The sequence below is a fragment of the Carex rostrata genome, chromosome 9 (assembly GCF_964058835.1).
Source record: "Carex rostrata chromosome 9, lpCarRost1.2, whole genome shotgun sequence".
Taxonomy (NCBI): Eukaryota; Viridiplantae; Streptophyta; class Magnoliopsida; order Poales; family Cyperaceae; genus Carex; species Carex rostrata.
In genome coordinates this window covers 13,124,221-13,132,418 of record NC_135926.1, presented here as the reverse complement: position 1 = coordinate 13,132,418, position 8,198 = coordinate 13,124,221, and the positions used below count along the sequence as shown (strand labels likewise).

Below are 8,198 nucleotides of genomic sequence, written 5' to 3'. Positions count from 1 at the left end.
AGTGCTCCAAACACCTTTAATTAGAGTGTTGTATTAGGGTTGTGAATGCCCTATTATCTTACCACATGGAGACACTAATAGAATGCTTCCAACACCTTCAATCGGAATGTAGTATTAGGGTTGTAAATGTGCTATTATCTTGTTGTCTGGAGACACTACTAGAGTGCTCCTAACACCTTCAATTGGAGTGTTGTATTAGGGTTTTAAACGCGCATTTATCTTGCCATATAGAGACACGACTAGAGTGCTCCATACACCTTCAATTAGAGTGTTCTATTAGGCCTGTAAATGCCCTATTGTCATGCCATATGGAGACGCTACTAGAGTGCTCCAAACACCTTCAGTTGGAGTGTTGTATTAGGGTTGCGAATGCCCTATTATCTTACCACATCGAGGCACTACTAGAATGCTTCCAACACCTTCAATCGGAATGTAATATTAGGGTTGTAAATGCGCTATTATCTTGCCATCTGGAGACACAACTAGAGTGCTCCTGACACATTCAATTGGAGTGTTGTATTAGGGTTTTAAACGTCCATTTATCATGCCATATAGAGACAGGACTACAGTGCTCCAAACACCTTCAACTGAAGTGTTCTATTAGGGTTGTAAATGCCCTATTATCATGCCATTTGTAAACACTACTAGAGTGCTCCAAACACCTTCAGTTGGAGTGTTGTATTAGGGTTGTGAATGCCCTATTATCTTACCACATCGAGGCACTACTAGAATGCTTCCAACACCTTCAATCGGAATGTAATATTAGGGTTGTAAATGCGCTATTATCTTGCCATCTGGAGACACAACTAGAGTGCTCCTGACACATTCAATTGGAGTGTTGTATTAGGGTTTTAAACGTCCATTTATCATGCCATATAGAGACAGGACTACAGTGCTCCAAACACCTTCAACTGAAGTGTTCTATTAGGGTTGTAAATGCCCTATTATCATGCCATTTGTAAACACTACTAGAGTGCTCCAAACACCTTCAATTGGAGTGTTGTATTATGGTCGTGAATGCCCTAATATCATGCTATCTAGAGACACTACTAGAGTGCTCCAAACACCTTTAATTGGAGTGTTGTATTAGGGTTGTGAATGCCCTATTATCTTACAACTTGGAGACACTACTAGAATGCTTCCAACACCTTCAATCAGAATGTAGTATTTGGGTTGTAAATGTGCTATTATCTTGCCATCTGGAGACACTACTGGAGTGCTCGAAACACCTTCAATAGGAGTGTTGTATTAGGGTTTTAAATGCCCATTTATCTTGCCATATAGAGACACGACCCCATACACCTTCAATTGGAGTGTTGTGTTAGGGTTGTAAATGCCCTATTATCTCGCCATATAGAGACACGACTAGAGTGCTCCATACACCTTCAATTGGAGTGTTCTATTGGTGTTGTAAATGTCCTATTATCATGCCATCTGTAGACACTATTAGAGTTCTCCAAAAACCTTCAATTGGAGTGTTGTATTAGTGTTGTGAATGCCCTAATATCTTGCTATCTAGAGACGCTACTAGAGTGCTCCAAACACCATTAATTGGAGTGTTGTATTAGGGTTATAAATGTGCTATTATCTTGCCATTTGGAGACACTACTAGAGTGCTCCTAACACCTTCAATTGGAGTGTTATATTAGGGTTTTAAACGCCCATTTATCTTGCCATATAGAGACACGACTAGAGTGCTCCATACACCTTCAGTTGGAGTGTTGTATTAGGGTTGTGAATGCCCTATTATCTTACCACATCGAGACACTACTAGAATGCTTCCAACACCTTCAATCATAATGTAGTATTAAGGTTGTAAATGTGCTATTATCTTTCCATCTGGAGACACTACTAGAGTGCTCCTAACACTTTCAATTGGAGTGCTGTATTAGGGTTTTAAACGCCCATTTATCTTGCCATATAGAGACACGACTAGAGTGCCCCATACACCTTCAATTGGAGTGTTCTATTAGGGTTGTAAATGCCTTATTATCATGCCATCTGGAGACACTACTAGAGTGCTCTGAATACCTTCAGTTGGAGTGTTGTATTAGGGGTGTGAATGCCCTATTATCTTATCACATGGAGACACTACTAGAATGCTTCCAACACTTTCAATCGGAATGTAGTATTAGGGTTGTAAATGTGCTATTATCTTGTAATCTAGAGACACTACTAGAGTGCTCCTAACACCTTAAAGTGGAGTGTTGTATTAGGGTTTTAAATGCCCATTTATCATGCCATATAGAGACACGACTAGAGTGCTCCATACACCTTCAATTGGAGTGTTCTATTAGGGTTGTAAATACCCTATTATCATGCCATCTGGAGACACTACTAGAGTGCTCCAAACACCTTCAGTTGGAGTGTTGTATTAGGGTTGTGAATGCCCTAATATCTTGCTATCTTGAGACACTACTAGAGTGCTCCAAACACCTTTAATTAGAGTGTTGTATTAGGGTTGTGAATGCCGTATTATCTTACCTCATGGTGACACTAATAGAATGCTTCCAACACCTTCAATCGAAATGTAGTATTAGGGTTGTAAATGTGCTATTATCTTGTCATCTGGAGACACTACTAGAGTGCTCCTAACAACTTCAATTGGAGTGTTGTATTAGGGTTTTAAACGCCCTTTTACCTTGCCATATAGACACACGACTAGAGTTCTCCAAACGCGTTCAATTGGAGTGTTGTATTAGCGTTGAAAATGCCCTATTATCTTGCCATCTGGAGACACTACAAGAGTGCTCCAAACACCTTCAGTTTGAGTGTTGTATTAGGGTTGTGAATGCCCTATTATCTTGCCATATAGAGACACTACTCGAGTGCTCCAAACACCTTCAATTGGAGTGTTGTATTAGGGTTGTAAATGCCTTATTATCTTGACATATAGAGACACTACTAAAGCGCTACTAACACCTTCAATTGGAGTGTTGTTTTACAGTTGTAAACGTCCTATTATCTTGCCATATAGAGACACGATTAGAGTGCTCCAAACACCTTCAATTGGATTGTTGTATTAGGGTTGTAAATGCCCTATTATCTTGTCATATGGAGAAACGACTTGAGTGCTCTAGACTCCTTCAATGGTAGTGTTGTATTACTGTTGCAAATATCATATTTCCTTGCAAGCTGGAGAACGTATTATACTGCTCCAAACACCTTCAATTGGAGTGTTGTATTAGGGTTTTAAACGCCCATTTATCTTGCCATATAGAGACACGACCCCATACACCTTCAACTGGAGTGTTATGTTTGGGTTGTAAATGCCCTATTATCTCCCCTACCTTATTAAGGAGCTTAATGTCTAGATCCTGCAAAGGTCCTGATTTACTGTTTTTTTTTCGGATTGAATCTGAGCCATCTAAACAAACAATCTGCCTTCCTTTGATTAAATACATCCTTTATACGTGTAGAAGTCCAAAATTAGTTAAAATTGTACCCGTTACACGTACCGCTACATGTATTATCACAGGTATTTTGATTCTGCACCGTCGGATTTCAATCAAATATCGTGCAAATTAATCTACGATGCCTAAATTTTTTCGCTTGAGCGCTGCGCTTCTCCCAGCAAATTATCTCTGTGCCCCCCCTCCCTCCCCGATCCCTTCTTCCGAAGAAAAAAAGAGAGAAAACCCTAATCGCCTCAGATCTCCGCCACTCCGCCTTCGTTCACCGTCTCTCTCAAAGCACTGGGAGAATATCAGATAACTGTCCCGCTCCTCTACCATACCTCAGCATCTACCCCAAGGCCCCAACGTCTCCTCTCCGCTCAGCTCACCTACCCATCTAGAATCCCTCTTCTCACCAAACCCATAAATCTTGAGAGATACTCACAAAGAGAAAAGAGAGACTGAGGCGGGAGATAAAGACAAAGAGAGAGCAGAGAGATGGAGATGACGCAAGGAGAAATCATCTCGATCGCCGTGGCAGTGGCGGCGGTTGGTGCGGTCGCTGCCTTCTACTTCTACAGCAACAAGAAGCAGAAAGGTTCGTCTTTCTCTAGGTCAATATTGTCTGATGAATAATCGATCTGTTCTGTATGCAATTCCTATCGTGTTGATTGATTTGATTCGATTTGAGTTGCTTTTTGTTTGGTCCTATCTTGTATGCAATTCCTATCGTGTTGATTAGATATCTCAATCTTTTCTATTTATTTTTACGAAATTCTGCCATTTTTCTTCATTTTGTAGCAAATCTATAAGTGGCCACGATTTTGTTATTTCCAATAATATAGTGAAAATTATTTGTCTGACTTTTAATTGAATTCTGAATTGTTATAAGAATCAGTAGGTACAAATTAACTGCAAAAGTTTCAATTTTAATCAGGTTAGAGTTGGTAAGATCAAGGATAATGGCAGAGCAAACACAAAGAAAATTGGGTCTCATGGTGAAAGTGTCCACACTCCACAAAATAGCAATTGAACCCGGTAGCTCACATGCATTCTACAGCTGCAGTGAAGATGGGTTAGTTCAACATGTACATGTTTTTAGCATCTGATTTTCTTTGCTACTCTCTTTAAATTATCTGCATTTTAAGGCTCTAAATTCAATTAATGTATATAAGCTAAAGTTATTCCTTGGATGTGTTGAGTGATAATATTGCTATATAGATTCAGAAGCTTATTGCTTGTGTTTTTATTGGAAAGAATTCTAGCCAGTCCGAATTGAATTCAAGTGATGAGGTTATATAGGATCTAGATGCCACTATAATAAATTTATGTTTTTTTATGAGACTATTTATGTATGTCATGTTATCAAAGGATTTTTTATAAAAAAGTTTGATTATGTACCAGTTCAGTTATGAACCCAGAAAGGACAATTATGGTATTTGCTATCTTTTTGGTACCATGCTGTTACGAGGTGTTATAAAGGGCAATCCAGTTATGTATGTAAACCGTCTGATCAGAATGCAGTGAAGATAGGTACTAAATTCTGAATACTTTATAATTGGATGAACCGAGGACTAAATAGTAAACTATATTTTTTTTAGGAGGGGTAGTAGGAAATTATGAAAGAAGTTCAATCTCTTACCAGCAAATACAAGGAACCAAGCTCTAATGCCAATCCAGTGAGGCACTGTTTTCTTTACATTTTCTTTTAGTTAAATGTTTAGATGTTTTCTGTTTTTCAATTTTAGGTACTAATTGTTTCAACTTTGCAGAAATTGCAACATCCAATTTTGGATAAACTTTTCATGTGGTCTCTAGCTTGTGTTGTCTCGGTGCCTCTACACTGGATTTCTCCCTATACTTTTTGGGTATGGCTTCTTTTCAATCTACTCTTATTCTATTTAACCTCTTTTGTGATCAATTTAAATTAATTTATGTGATGTATTTTCTCCAATAGAGCTGGCACGGTCAATTGGATAGACAAATGACTTTGTTAATGGCTTTCTGTGATAACATTGGAAATTGTATCAAGGTAAATCGATAATCATTGAAGAACATAATTTCAGATGGTTCTTATTTATAGTATTTTTTTTCTTTGTTGTTGGTTTAAGTTTGATTTTTTTTTTCTAATATATATATAATTTGGTATTTGTGCCTCGGTCGAGCTCCTGTTAGGAGATTGACAGCTGTGATTGTCCCTAAACCCTCAAAATTGATTGTCCCATCTTAGTTTGGTTTACTTTCTATGTTTTTTAGATATTTTCTACACTATGTTGTGACAAGTGGAGGCCCTATTGATGCAATAACTACAGCTGTGATGTGTGCCACTGTTTTCTCGCTTGTATTGTTGGTTGGCATTGGTGAGTACAACAGTTCTTCCAATATTTCACTTTCAAAATTTTTGAGAAGTAGGGGACTGTCTTATTGCCTTGGAGGCTGATACTGGGTTTCTCAGAGCTCGTGTTAGAGCTGCAAAGTAAGTGCGTAATAATTTGGGGAACACGCCTGGTTTGGAACAAATCACAAAATTGTGCCTAGAAAATTCATGTGGAACCTATTACATCTTTGATCTTAATTTGAAAGAAGGGATACACCGAAAGAAATTGGTAGGGGGGGTGAGATAAGTTTGGAAGAACAGAAAATTCATGTGTGCCCCAGAAATAAAAAAAGGTTAATAAACAGATAATAAAGAAAAAAAGGTAACTGTGGGTAAAGAAGGGCCTGCAAAAGATGCTTTTAATTATTAACGGTGTGATGATATTTCTCATTCTTGATGGGGGACACTTAAGTTACATTATAAAGGAAGGAAAAGACTTGCATTTAGTGTTTAGTATTTTTTTTCTTTGGGAGCACCATTATACTGTCTCATGTTGTGTATTTGTAACGAAAGGGTATTAACGTACTTCTACTTCCAGTTGTTTTCTTGCTTTAGGGGAGGTTGATGAGGCAATCAAGTACTACAACCAGTTGTTTGCTTCCATGGAACTGATCGACAAGCTAGAGGTTTCCAGGCAGGGTCCGTTGGCTTTGGGTCAGTGTCCTTTATGGGAGACATGGACATTGACATTGTCTTGAGGACAATCGTCTTACAGGATCCTGTCTTAACACCCTGTTCTCCTACAGGGATGCAAAGCAGCGACAAGAATGGTTGGCACACATACAAGTACGGTTTTAAAATTATTTCTCAGGTTTTGCGTTGGGTGGTAATAGTATTACAATTAAGACATATTTTTATAACAAGTTGAAAGCTTGGTCGATTTACTGTTATTATGTGTTGCAAGCAAATAACTGGCAATTTTAATGTTGGATGGTCTAGCTGTATAGAAAGAGGTACTTAAATACATTAATCGACAACAAGGGTTGATCTTGCCATTATGTCAAATGGCTTTGACTCACTGCAGTTGTTTCTTTTTTTTATTATTTTTTTCTTCTATTTTTTTCTTCTAAAATTTAAACTTGACCTTATTAATATTTGTTAATTTATATCCATGGGGAGAAAGGCCCTTCACTCTTTAGCAAAGCAAATGCCTCTCTTCTGCTCTTTTTCATGGTTCATGCAATCCATGTTTACTTTTTTTTTCTGTGCTTCGACATCTGTTTATTTATGCCTTTGTCTTGCGCACCAACTGTTTGTATTTTGGCCTAAGAGAACCATAATGTCTATACACCAATATATAATCTCAGTGTTGTTGGATTTCTCCATGCCGTTGGATTTTTTTAATATTTGAAAGCAATTAATTTCCCTTTTAGCAACACTGATTATCTTCCCATGTAATAATACTGATTTTGTTACTAATAACTCATCTATTATTGTCCAAATTAACATATAATAACCTGGACTCATCAATTTTATATATTTGGTATTCCCATGTTACAATGACCTTTGCACATTTGTTTGGTAAATAATTTAGTTTATTTAATTTATGCGCAGTTCAGCTTGAAGTTCAGAGATACCGAACAATTCCAGATGTGCGTTTATTTGTCTAATAGTTTTACTTTCATTTGAATTATCATTTCAACACGTTTCCATTTCACTTTGTCCTTTATTATAGTTTTGTATCTTTTATTATGAGTATATTAATTTAAAAAAAGAGTATATTATGTAATATGGATAATGATATGTTTCTTTCATTCTCTACTTAAAAAATAATTGGGTTCCTATATTAGTTACAAATAAAAAAAATAGAATCTATCTTAAGAGGTTTGATTATGAAAATTAACTCTGTATAAAAAAAAATTACAAAATAAGGCATATTAATAGATTTTCAATGAGACTTGAAAGCAACACAGACACAAATGAAAATTACTATACTTAAGGTGCTATATTTTTATTTTATTTTTTGGGTTCAAATATGGATCTAGGTGAAAATCAGCTATACCTTACTCATCTCCCAACACGTAGGCAAAATTAGTTTCAATCAGTTTCAATAGAAATCAAATACTTTAGTAAATTAGGTTTTCTAAAGTTATTACATTCAGCGATATTTATTTTCTCTATTTTTTATGAAATTTTTTTTTTTAGTAAATTAGGTTTTCTACTACATAATTTGCTCCCGTTGCTGTGCACGGGCACGATTACTAGTCTTGTTATATGGAGACACTATTAGAGTGCTCAAAACACCTTTAATTGGAGTGCTGTATTACGGTTGTGAATGTCCTATTATCTTACCACATGGAGACACTAATAGAATGCTTCCAACACCATCAATCGAAATGTAGTATTAGGGTTGTAAATGTGCTAATATCTTGCCATCTGGAGACACTACTATAGTACTCCTAACACCTTCAATTGGAGTGTTGTAT

At 36.8% G+C, this 8,198-nt stretch overlaps 2 long non-coding RNA genes across 2 annotated transcripts; both read left to right on the top strand.

Moving 5' to 3' along the window:
- Window positions 1-4,219: 4,219 nt before the first annotated feature.
- LOC144559884 (uncharacterized) lies at window positions 4,220-5,549 on the top strand. The gene is made up of 4 exons (XR_013513280.1): window positions 4,220-4,483; window positions 4,997-5,074; window positions 5,168-5,263; window positions 5,353-5,549. It is a non-coding gene; the product is annotated as an uncharacterized LOC144559884 (long non-coding RNA).
- Window positions 5,550-5,632: 83 nt separating this feature from the next.
- On the top strand, window positions 5,633-7,493 carry LOC144559735 (uncharacterized). The gene is made up of 3 exons (XR_013513220.1): window positions 5,633-5,871; window positions 6,311-6,558; window positions 7,327-7,493. It is a non-coding gene; the product is annotated as an uncharacterized LOC144559735 (long non-coding RNA).
- The last annotated feature ends 705 nt before the right edge of the window (window positions 7,494-8,198 follow it).